Source organism: Toxorhynchites rutilus, chromosome 1, assembly GCF_029784135.1.
Source record: "Toxorhynchites rutilus septentrionalis strain SRP chromosome 1, ASM2978413v1, whole genome shotgun sequence".
Classification (NCBI taxonomy): domain Eukaryota; kingdom Metazoa; phylum Arthropoda; class Insecta; order Diptera; family Culicidae; genus Toxorhynchites; species Toxorhynchites rutilus.
The window spans coordinates 179,809,139-179,821,494 of record NC_073744.1 but is presented as its reverse complement, the minus strand read 5'-3'; the positions used below and the strand labels follow the sequence as shown (position 1 = coordinate 179,821,494).

The 12,356-nt window shown below is 39.6% G+C and overlaps 1 protein-coding gene across 8 annotated transcripts in view; it reads left to right on the top strand.

Moving 5' to 3' along the window:
* The first annotated feature begins 3,150 nt into the window (after positions 1-3,150).
* The window catches only part of LOC129764721 (uncharacterized), a 53,018-nt gene continuing 43,812 nt past the window's right edge, over positions 3,151-12,356 (top strand). The window contains exon 1 of one of the 8 annotated variants that reach the window (XM_055764167.1): positions 3,151-3,222. The gene's annotated coding sequence lies outside the window, so the exon portion shown is untranslated. Of the gene's footprint in view, positions 3,559-3,610; positions 3,766-3,801; positions 4,072-4,188; positions 4,207-12,356 lie in introns of those variants that run through there. The other 7 variants (XM_055764149.1, XM_055764144.1, XM_055764135.1 and 4 more) reach the window with 7 other exon arrangements.

The following is a 12,356-nucleotide window of genomic DNA, read 5'->3' as shown; positions in this document are numbered from 1 at the left end:
CCTTTTTTAAACCGTGCAAACCACGTCTGACACGTTCGCTCAGTTGGAGCATGCTCACCATAAATTTCCACCAAAATGCGACGGCTTTCCGCAGCTTTTTTCTTCAGTTTGAAGTAATGAAGTAACACTCCCGCAAAAACACTCGTTGGTACGAAATTCGACATATTCGAAGTGGGGGGATATTAGTCTCGTCGATGAACCATTGTGATGGCTGTGTTGGAGAGAAGGAATGGCTGGCTATTGCTTCTTCATATAATGCGTGGTACGCAACAGGTTATATGTATGATATAACCGCAAAGTTGACGTGGGACTACCGTTGACTTAGTAATAATTTGTTTGTATTGATTGAACTATTGATTGAATAAATCAACTCTCGAATTCAATTGAATTCAACATATTTGCTTTGTAAGTAAATTTCTGCATTACACGAGAATTAATCAAGCAAATGAAACCAAATTTGGCATGTGGAGGGTCTAGGGTGCAATAAATGTTTTTACGGTGGTTAGACACTCCTCCCCCTCTCTTAGGTGGGGCTGCCATGAAAATGAAACACAAATTTCTGCATAAATTGAGAATTAATCAAGCAAATGAAACCAAATTAGGCATATGGAGGTTTTAGGGTGCTATAAATGTTTCTATGGTGGTTAGACTCTCCATCCCCTCTAAGGGGGGCTGCCATACAAACGATACACAAACTTCTGCATAACTCGAGAACTAATCAAGCACAATTTGGAATGTGAGGGCTTTAGGGTATGAGAAATGTTTTTATGATGGTATGACACCCCGCCCTCCTCTGGAATGAAGAGGTGGGGCCCCATAAAAATATTATACATAATTCAACCAAAAATATTCCAACCAAACATGACAATTGAAAACTTTAAAGGAAAAAGGAAAAATTCGGAAAATTCAATTCCCATATGTTCTACAATTACATAGTGACAAGTGCTGTTAGTTCATTTGATAATTGCGCTTGCGAAATTGATCTTTGTTCGAAACTGGAAATGGATTTTAATGTGATGAAACACACTCTTATATCTTCTTCTATCTATACCAAAAAAAAAAAGGATCACCGGATGTGTTGATAAGAGCAGACCTCGAGGAAGGAATTGTCCGATTTAGGGCTGTCTTCTTTCTATCATATTTTCTGTATAAAACATTTATTCCATGTAACGGAGAAACATGTTATTTGCAAGTGGTTGAAAATTCTTGAAGGAGAATTGTGTCTGAAAATAATCTGATATTATAATGATGAGTTTTGTTAGAAATACTAGGAATTTTATAGTAAAAGGTAAATTCAACGGGGTCGATTAGAAGATCAATCAATGAACAGTTCTGCGATTCCATGAACTTGCTCATAGTAAGAAAACGTGAATGTTTGAAGGTATTGATAACAAAAAACAAATGTTGGGCGGGACGAAGTTTGCCGGGTCAGCTAGTTAATAATAAAACAATTGATAAATTTTTCAAACTCACATGAATAGTTTCCTTATTTTCTACTATTTTGAAGTCGTTTCTCCGTTTAGCAATCCCTTCTTTGTTCTTGTATTTTCTGTAATTTAATTTCAAACTTCTTTTCTTCTATTTCATTCTATTCACGCTTCTCTTTTATGAAATATTTAACTCAGTATTTATCCAAATTTCAAAAATCCATCACTGCATTCAATCTTTTTAATATCTAACTTTCTCCTCTCCACATATATCCGAATTATATTATTTGTCTCCTAACAAAAACAATAGTGATTTGTTGTCCATTTGTCAACAACAACGATCAAGGCTAATCGTATCAAGGTACGATTAGAACAATCAGCCCATCGGTGCCTCAACACTAATACTACCAAAATATGTGAACGGAAGAATTGTCAAACAATTATTGTACTTTACAGAGCAATAGTACTAGCAGCTTGTATATATTTGCAAGGCCGACTTCCCCAGGCACCATGGTTTCGAAGTCCGTCTTGGGGAAAGACATTTCGGTGTAAACAAAAACGCTCCCGACTTGCATGTATTGCAATGCCGATTTCCACACGCTCTTTGGTTTTCAAGTCCCTGTTGGGGAAACCGTAAATCGGACCAATCAAATTTGTCAGTTAGGGCGTTTGAATAACGCTTGATAATCCACAGTTATTCAATTGTTTATCTAAGGATAAACAACAGTTTTTCAAATGTGATAGATGATTAGAAATATTTCCTATCAATTGATGCAAACATCTTTCCGATCTATTCCGATCTATGCAAAAATGTTCGAGTTATAAGCAATTGAAATCTTTCATTTTTTCCCGCATGTTCTGTGTTTGTGTTTAGGTTTTCATTTTTCAATTTATAGTAGAATAAAGCCGGAATTAGAAGTTATGAGTTGCTCGGTTGCGAGTAAACGTCAATCGATCCGAAGAATTACGAACGCACCCATTTGACATTTGAATTGCATGTAAGGGGCTACTCGCAGTCGAGTTACTTCAAAGTTTTTTGTTTTTGAACGAGCGAGTAGCTCCATACATACAAGTCAAATGTTAAATTTCCTGGGATGAGTGCGTTCGTAATTCTTCGGATCGATTGACGTTTACTCGCAACCGAGTAACTCACAATGGCTAAATCAGGCTTAACACATGTTGAAATCATACAAATAACCCTAAAGTTAGGGGAGCAGTATACGCACGTATTTCCATATCCAAACTCCACCGAATAGCAGCAACGAAACGCATTGTGACTTCCAAGCATCCGGAACTTCCAGCTCGGAAGACTTCACCCTCGGTTCAGTGCTACACATGCAGAAAGGCATGCAGACGTTTTCTCCAAATATACAGTAAAAATATTTAAACTACCCATAAAGTACGCAAAATGAATCGGCAAACAAGTGGCCCCGAGGGTCTCTCGCCGCTTTGTCCCACCCGATTTTGGGTGGGGTCGAGCGGTGGACCGGGGAGGTCCAAGCCTCCAAACGCATCCATGCGGGAAATCAAGGCTGTTGTGTGGCGTAGCGCGCAAGGGAGGATGGCAACCGTTTGATGCCCACTACACCCAGACCGACCCCAAAACAGCATACTGCTACTACTGCAGCGTGGAGGAGAAAAGCGACAGACAATAGATGCCGCACGCGATGCAAAATTGGCCGTTTTGGTGCCTGTTTTGTGTACACCTTGCCTCAGTTTGGTACACATGTTCGAGCTGGAAAGACCGTTTTTCCACGGGCTACCTACAATCGGCGTGAGAGGCGCGAAGAATCAGGTGCACCGCGCGGGTTCGTCGTTTTGCCCTATTGTTCTCGCGAAGCGACAAGTGACGTGACGTTGTGGGGCTCGGCGTGTGTGTGTTGGTGTATGTGTACATGTTGCTGTTTCATGGAACGTGACATTGTTTCTGGTTCACTGTTCAACTAGAAACAAACAAAAAAAAAAGCTGGTATCGATGCAGAGATTATTTGAACGTGAGGTGAAATTATGACGAATCATAATATGAGTGAGAAAACGAAGAAAACAGAAGTATAACAACTAATGCAAATTGAGTCATTCCGGTCGACAAGAGGAATTGAATAATTGTGCCTCGGTTTAGGAGTTACAAAGCGTATGTAGATGCGATGTGTGTGCGTGTATTGGCGGTGAATCTGGGCTGCTGGCCGGCCCAGGAGATGATCCGATCGTGTTAAATTTGCGCGCATTTGTAATCGAAACCGTTGGGCTGGCGTTACATAAGCTGTAAAACGCTTTCGCGTGATGCTGCATGACACTGCTGCCTGCCTGCCGGTGGCCAGTGCCAGTACAGATTGCGGCGGTAGCTACTATCCGATTATACACTGCCTCTATTGCGTTGGATTAGATCGAGAGTGCTTCGTGCGTTCTTTCTCTCCGCTGCCGGCGGATGTCGGTCCAACAATGGGACTCATCATCAAATACGGGTCGTCGTTGACGCTGTGTGATCAGATTTAACTATGGGTTAAATGGCGTACACGTATCATGAAGGGGGTTTTCAAAATAAAGAACGGTTTCACATTGCATATACCCCCGATATATTGCAAACTAGAGGCGGTCCGCTTCGGCAGTGACCGGCACAAACGTGTAAACACATATTACATCACAGGTTGTTTTGAAAGTGGAATTTTTCTTGTTCGTGTTAAACATACCATGTTCATATTTGCTTATCGTCACATACACCCGATTTCTAGACATCGAAAGTGTTGATTTTGTGTTGTGGCGAAATGGGTATCCGAATAAGGTTGTTACTGAAACAATTTATTATTTATATAGATGGATGATTTTTTTTTACCAACAAACGTGAATTGCTGAAACCGTGTATCGATGGACAAAAAAAACCCTTTTTTTCTACGCCAGCGATCAAATTACAAATACAGTGGTGGATACAAAGATACCACATATTATGAAGTGATTTTTGAAATACCGTGTTTCCTTGAAAAAAAATATATCACATTGGAATTGCATATATATACTGTTCAACTTTTATAAGACCATTCTCAATGTTCTCCGTGGAAATGCAATGTCCTGGAAAAAAGGTATTGAAGATGGTCGAGTTTCGAGCGACATAGCATGCGCTGCCTTAACTATTTCGCAAATAGTGACGTCAGTCGTTGTGTTTATCTTTGATAGCCCACCGCATCCATGTAAAAATGCTATTTTCAAGAAGTAATTTATCAATTAATAACGTACATTTTTGTAGAGCTCCCGCTGAATGTGAGGCTAATGTGATAGCGTGGAGTGAATATTTGTGAAATCACGTCGAAAAAGACGGATAAAAGTTATATTTCCATGTGCCATTTTCACTCCCCCATGTTCATAGAAACACGAAGTTTCATTATTTTACCGTTATGAAGTTGATGTTTCGAATGCTCTTAGTGTCGGTGTGTATGTTGTGAGATAATAATCGCCAATTAATCAAAATTTACCCGAAAATGTTACTGCTTTCGAAAACTAAACATACGACTGCTCTCTGGCCCTTTTTGCCACATGAATAATCGAAATAAGCCACGATATAATTGTCATCTGTTAAAAAAATGGGTGGGTTATATCCATGATATAACCGCTAAGTTGACCTGGGACTAGCTTAGTTTAGCAATCATTTGTTTGTATTGATTAAAATTTTAATTGAATGAAATAATTTCCGAATTCAATATATATGCTTTGCGAATACAGAGATTGAATAAATACCATGTAAGGCCAATTCATGCATTGTGATAGATTATGTTCTTCGTTACAATTAAATTTAATGACATCCCTTTTACGTTTGGTATGATGCCTAGGACCAAATATGTGAACGGAAGAATTATCAAACGATTATTTTGTTTTACATTTTCCTCAGTGCCAGAAATTCAGTGAGTAGAAGATATGAAGGCATATGCAATCTTGAATAACCGAGCCAAAGCGATGTATTTGTACCCGTTTTTGTAATCCGTGTTAGGAAAACACTTCTCGGAGTGCAAAAAAAACATGCGGGTGCAGAAGTAAAGGGTGTGTCACATCAAATTGCATCACGGAAAAAACGCTGTAGAAATTCGCCCAGTAGACCGATCCTTTTGAAAATTTTAGACAGTAAAATAAAAACTATTAAACAACTTTTGGCATTTTCTTTTTATTCATACTTCGAGCCCTTGGGTTCTTCCGGAGGGCCTGCTTCATAATCGCCCAATATTTCTCTATTGGGCGAAGCTCCGGCGCGTTGGGCGGGTTCATTTCCTTTAGCACGAAGGTGACCCCGTTGGCTTCGTACCACTCCAACACGTCCTTTGAAGATGGTCGGGCCCTCGTGCTGCTTCAATAGTGGTAGTAAGCGCTTCTGTAGGCACTCCTTAAGGTAAAACTGCCCGTTTACCGTGCCGGTCATCACGAAGGGGGCGCTCCGCTTTCCGCAAGAGCAGATCGCTTGCCACACCATGTACTTTTTGGCAAACTTGGATAGTTTCTGCTTGCGAATCTCCTCCGGAACGCTGAATTTGTCCTCTGCGGAGAAGAACAACGGGCCCGACAGCTGACGAAAGTCTGCTTTGACGAAGGTTTCGTCGTCCATTACCAGGCAATGCGGCTTCGTCAGCATTTCGGTGTACAGCTTCCGGGCTCGCGTCTTCCCCACCATGTTTTGCCTTTCGTCGCGTTTAGGAGCCTTCTGAACCTTGTATGTACGCAGGCCCTCCCACTGCTTGGTCTGCTGGACGAATGAACTTGACAAATTCAGCTTATTGGCGACATCCCGGACCGAACTTCTCGGATCACGTCTAAACTTCTTAACTACGCGCTTGTGATCTTTTTCACTGACGGAGCATCCATTTTTGCCGTTCTTCACCTTCCGGTCGATGGTTAGGTTCTCGAAGTATCGTTTTAGTACTCTGCTGACCGTGGATTGGACGATTCCCAGCATCTTACCGATGTCCCGATGTGACAACTCCGGATTCTCGAAATGAGTGCACAGAATTAATTCACGACGCTCTTTTTCGTTCGACGACATTTTTCCAAATTTACGAAAAATTGACAGTGAAGCATGGCCAACGTGATCTATACACTCTTATCTGATTATAAGCGAAAGCTGAAGATATAATTCCTAAAAATTAAATTTCTACAGCGTTTTTTCCGTGATGCAATTTGATGTGACACACCCTTTACCCCCGGCTTGCATGAATCAACAACTTCAACTTACATCGTGTTCAGGAAACATATTCTATCCTGCACAAATGCAAGCGAGTACAAAAGTACTCGCAGTTTGCATTTATTTGCAAAACCGATTTCCCCAAACACCTTGGTTTAGAAGTTTGTGTTAGGCAAACACGTTTCAGTCGGAACAAAATTACCCCCGACCTGCATGAATTTGCAATGCCAATTAACCCACGCTCCATGGATTTGAAGTCTGTGTTAGGGAAACACATTTCAGTCGGAACAAAAATACTTCCAACTTTCATGTATTTGCAATGCCGATTTCCCCAACGCTGCTTGGTTATGATGGCTGTGTTGGGAAAACCGCAAATCGGGCCAATCAAAACGAGGCAGTTAGGGCGTTTAGATAACACTTAAAATTTTACAGTTATTCAGTTGTTTATCTAATGATAAATAACATTTTATTAATTGCGATAAATGCGTAGAAATATTCCCTATCAATTGATGCAAACATCTTTCCGATACAGTAAGAAATGTTCGAGTTATAAGAATTTGGAATCTTTCCTTTTTCCCTGCATGTTCTGCGTTTAGGTTTTCATTTTACAACCAGTTGAATGATTTCATGAGAATTTTGGCTCAAATTATCATGCAACCGTGAGTACTTTCAACATTGTTTTGTTTCTTCCATATACATTCCATATTGAATGCAAATAATTACGACACGATATTTTGCTTGCCAATACAGATACACCTCGCCTACTGCTCCACCTCTATATGTACCTCATTGGTAGAAATGCATATCAGAAAAAAAATTTGAGTCAATGTTTTGACACATTATTTAGATTCTTTCCCTCGTTGAGTATGAACCACTGCGTCCATTGTTCTGAACAACAGGACGGATTCACTGTACTACATTCTCATCTCATGTTTCTTAGATGATTTCTTAAGTTTTCGTGATTGTTACATATGCAAAATGGTAACGGGCCAGACGGGCCAACCAAGTGAGCCCAGTGGCCCAAGCCACCATTTCACTCAAAAATAATGTGCCTGTGATCGGAAAAAGATTGCGGCGATGTCCCATTAAATGAATTCTGTGATTGAGAAGCATTTATCATTTGCATTAACTTAGACAACAGCTCTAGTGGAGTGTAGGGTTTAAGTTTCTTTCTACATAACTACATTCTTTGAGATCATTTCATCATTAGGTCTTTTTTCTCTCTTCCTCCGTTCACAAACTCGTATTATCTATCATATTCTCTGTTTATCTATTGTACACAGGGTTGCCACATTTAATGCTGTAAAAATTTCTGTAAAAATCTGTACATCTGTATTTTTAGTCAAAAATCTGTATCGGAAAGTTAGAGGAAAAAAATTAAAATGAAGGTTCATTTTCACTTTGAACTTATTTTTCTTATTTATGGGTTGTTAAAGTCGTGTCAATACAAATTGAATTTTTCTTCAACCTCATCTTTGATGCTCCTCCTTGAACCGATACATAGTTCTTCGCTCTTAAAATAGAGTCCATAATTGTGTCGATTATTTGCAAAACCGCCAACTCCAAAAATAAAAAAATTATAGGAAAGACGATTTTATGTAGCGTCATGCCGCCTGTTTTGCAGCACATCATGATTTTCAAACCCGTGTTTTATAGGGAATTGATAGATATTGGTGCTGTTTCTCACTACCAATAAGTGGAAAAATGTATCTAAGGTCTAAAAAACCCCGAAAAAACGTATTTCTTGAACTTGTGGAGTTGGCCGGTTTTGCAACTAGGCGACACAATTGTGGGAACCAACCGATTTCCGGACTTTGTTTTGTTGGCACTGTAAAGCAGAAATATTCGCTCAACACATGCTGATGAATGTCATCAGATGTCTTTTCTTCCAGTTCATTTGTTTGTAAGGCTCAATCGCTAAAGCTTTGCGGAGCCGCAAAAAATGTCTTACAAACGACCTTAGCAATGGATACAAAAAATTTCCTATCACGCCTTTTGACATCCAACAGCTGGGACCAAGTTATATCCGAGTCAATCCGACTTGAGTAGCCTAAATTCGTAACCCAAGCCTTTTCTATTACCTGTTTCAACGAATTGAGGAAATTATAGCATCAAATAGTTAAGGTTTGGTAGCTTGACGAAATTTTGAGGGTTCATCGAGGCTGCAACTATGTTTCACGAGTTCAATATAGAAGTAACGACAAATCGATTTGAAGATCAACTTCCTAGCACTCAATCCTTTTTCAGCTTCTTCTGCATCGATACTAACGCAAACATCCTCAGGCTTCCTCAGAAAGTCTTCAAAATCTATCACATCAAGGTCAGCATCAACGAATCGTTGCACGTAGCTCTCCAAACATAAGGTACCCAACATGATCAACAAAAACAGTCTTCTCTCATTATAAAGTTCGGAAAATTGAGAACTTTCTGATTGAAAGGAGCGATTGACATTATTGATGAGCAGTAGAACAAAGTTTAGGAACAGTATCATCGGTTTAGTCATAGGGTCGTTTAAATGAGCCAATATACGATTGGCGGATTGATTATGGTCATACATAGCTTGGAACGCAAAAAAAAAATAGTTTAAGCTCTTCAAATCGCCTCCAACGAAAGCCATCTCGTTGCGTTGCGTCCAACTTTTTTATAAATCAAGGTATCTATGTATGCACTGTAATAAATTTAATATTTAAAATTGATTTCCAAAAAAATTTGTAATTCTGTATAGAGTAAATGATCTCGGTTTGTCCAGTCGAAAATATGATCATGGTTTGCCCACTTTTTTGAATGCTCTAATTCAGCGCTCCTGTGTCAAATAAGACCTTCGAATGTTTCGAAACATATAAATGAAATTGCCTTTTACATGATCACATGTTTTAAAGGATTATAAAATACACCTTCTATTTGTGTCAATGCGCCCCTCATTCGAGCTAACTTTTAATCGATCACCAGATGATTATTTGGCACGTATTCAGACCTTTTCTGGATTACAACACTTATAAATATTGTAAACATCATGCTTGCTCACCATTTGTATCGGATTTACATAGCTAAACCATTAAATTAACGCATTTTGATGAACTCAATTCTGATCATGAGTTGTCCAATTCAATAATGTTGTTTTGTCCACATGATTTCTATGGCAACCGCTTGGCGCGCTGCAGTTTGTTTATGTTTGTTTATGGTGTGCTTCGCGCATAGCAGAAGTATGGTTTTTCTGTGTTGATTGTGTTGAGGTGAACACTTCTAAAATGCCCAAGAAAAGGCAATATTCTGAAGAAAGCCTAAATTATGAATGAATCAATATGATGACAGTAAACTCAAGCAATGATAAATGCAACATCTAATTGTGAATTCGATTGTTTTCATTCAAAAATGGAGATTTCTAAAACCGGACAAACCATGATCATTTTTTTGGGCAATCCATGATCAGAGGTGGTCAAACCATGATCATAATTCTTCTTTAAGGAAAATCGTTAAAAAACATAAAAATTTGAATAATTTCAACACCTTATGGTAGTATTAGCAACTAGAGACTTGGGGCTTTTCAACAAACCCAAACTCGTATCGATTATGTGTGATTTTCATGAAGAAAAATCGATTTGCATTTACTAGTTGCGTAAAAACACCCCAAATTGGACAAACCAAGATCATTTATCCTATACAGATTCTGTATCTGAGATTTGGCCAAAAATCTGTAAAATACAGAATATTCTGTGTATGTGGCAACCCTGATTGTACATGCTAGGATACCATATGCCTGATAGGATGCCGCGAGACGAACCGATCGTAAAACATGTCTCGCTATGTTTATGGATTTACCTCCCACGAGGCTAAATCCTAAATAAACACGGCGAGACGATCGTTCGTATCACAACATGGAGTCATGCTTGCTTGACCTTGCTTGATCGTTCTTGTTTAGTGTTCTTCCTTTGTGGACCTAAGGCTTTTGAATTAGAGCTAGATCCATAGCGTCTTTGATGAACCTCCTAGATAACACGTCTTGGTTATCTGTTCGTTGTTTAGAAAATGTCTTTAATTTATTACTTTTTCTAGCAACCGAATTCGTTTTGGATACGGGGCAGTGTTGGCTTTGGAGAAACTCACTTTTTTCACACAGCTTAATCGAAGTTCCGCTGCGGTAGTCGCTGAGTTGGTACCGCTTGGTCCAGGAACTGTCAGATTGCCAAGGCTCGTGGGTTGCGGAGGTTCATCGCGAGAAATCATTGCTGTACCATAAACCCAGATGACGCTTCGTGTGGAACCACAAGTTTGGCGTCACTGGTCTCGGAAGACTTCAGATTGCCAGGGTTTTTGGAGTTTTGAGATTCCGTGCTTCCGGACTCTAGATCCTTCTTGAATACACTGTATTTTTTTGAGCTGTGATTTGAAATGCTATGGTTTTATTTCCTCAGCCTGGTTTCGCCATATCGGAAGATAATGGTGAAGTTCCTGCTTACGAGATGACGCATGGAAGCTCCGTCGACCGTTAGCGTCCAGTACGCCTGAATATCATTCGGATTGAATCGTTGAGGAATTTGTCATATATCAGTGGAGAGATTCCCGTTTCGATTTTCATAGAGAGTCTCTCGTCGTTGAAAGATGCGCGTTGTTGGAAAAAAAGCATGAAGAATCTCTGGACGCGGTATATTTTTTTTGCATTAAGAGCAATCACTTTCTTGTCATTTCCCAGGGTTGTACTGGGAACCATCTTCCACTTATTCCGAGGTTTGCTGGTTGGAGGTAACCAAAAACCTGACTTGTACGAGCAGTTGAAGAATTTAGTGGAGCATCATGAACGAAATCCAACTGGGACGTTGATAGATCAGTGTTGGAATAGTCCTCAAAGAGGATAAAAACCAAGATTCTGTTTCGGTTTTTTGTGAATAGGTTTTTCGTCACTAATAGGCAATTCCGGTCTACGAGGGCATTCTGTTGGTCCAGAGAAATGCTGACTTAGAGCTTGCTCCCGAGCTTCCTTGGCAGGAACCCCAGCTGCAACTAGATTCTTCAGCTTCGTCTTCTAAGCATTTTCCAATTTATTTACTTGTTCTATATATATGTGTTGTATGTTCTTTAACCATGAAAGAAAACATTGCATATTTCTGTCCAAACATCAAAGACATTTTATTATATTATTGATCATTTATTTTTTGGAATGCAAAGAATCGATCCAAAAAATCGGAAATCGGAGAGAAAAAGATCGAATTTCTGAATATCGATTCAAGATCGCCCAATCCCAATCCGAAGAATCACCTCCCGTTCGGCTATTTGTCTGTTTGGCAGAGGATGTCACATTCTTATCCCTTGTTGTTTTGAATGTGAATCACGTAGGTGACGTCTAAATAGAACCCCTATTGAACTGACAGAAGTCAACATATCGAGTTCCCCACTGACATTTTCCCTTTGTTTTGCTCTGAATCGGGCTCCCCGCTGACAGTTCTGCTTGAGATTTTCCTAACGATCTTAGCACCAATCATAGCACCCGGCTGATGTGAATAGTTTTGAATCTAGCAGCAGAGAATTACCGAAATCGACGTCGGATCGGTCAAAATAAGACGTAGCCAGTGTTGCCACACGTGCAGATTTATCTGGAAAGGTACAGATTTTTTTCGTTATTTTTGGTACATATTATGTGTGGTACAGAACAAATTTTAGTCAAGAAGTACAGATTGGTACAGATTTTTCCATTTGAACAAAGCTAAATTAAGGTACATGATGACTTTTACGCTACAGTATCGCTTGGTGCGGCAGCTCGAAACTTTTAATAAGTGATG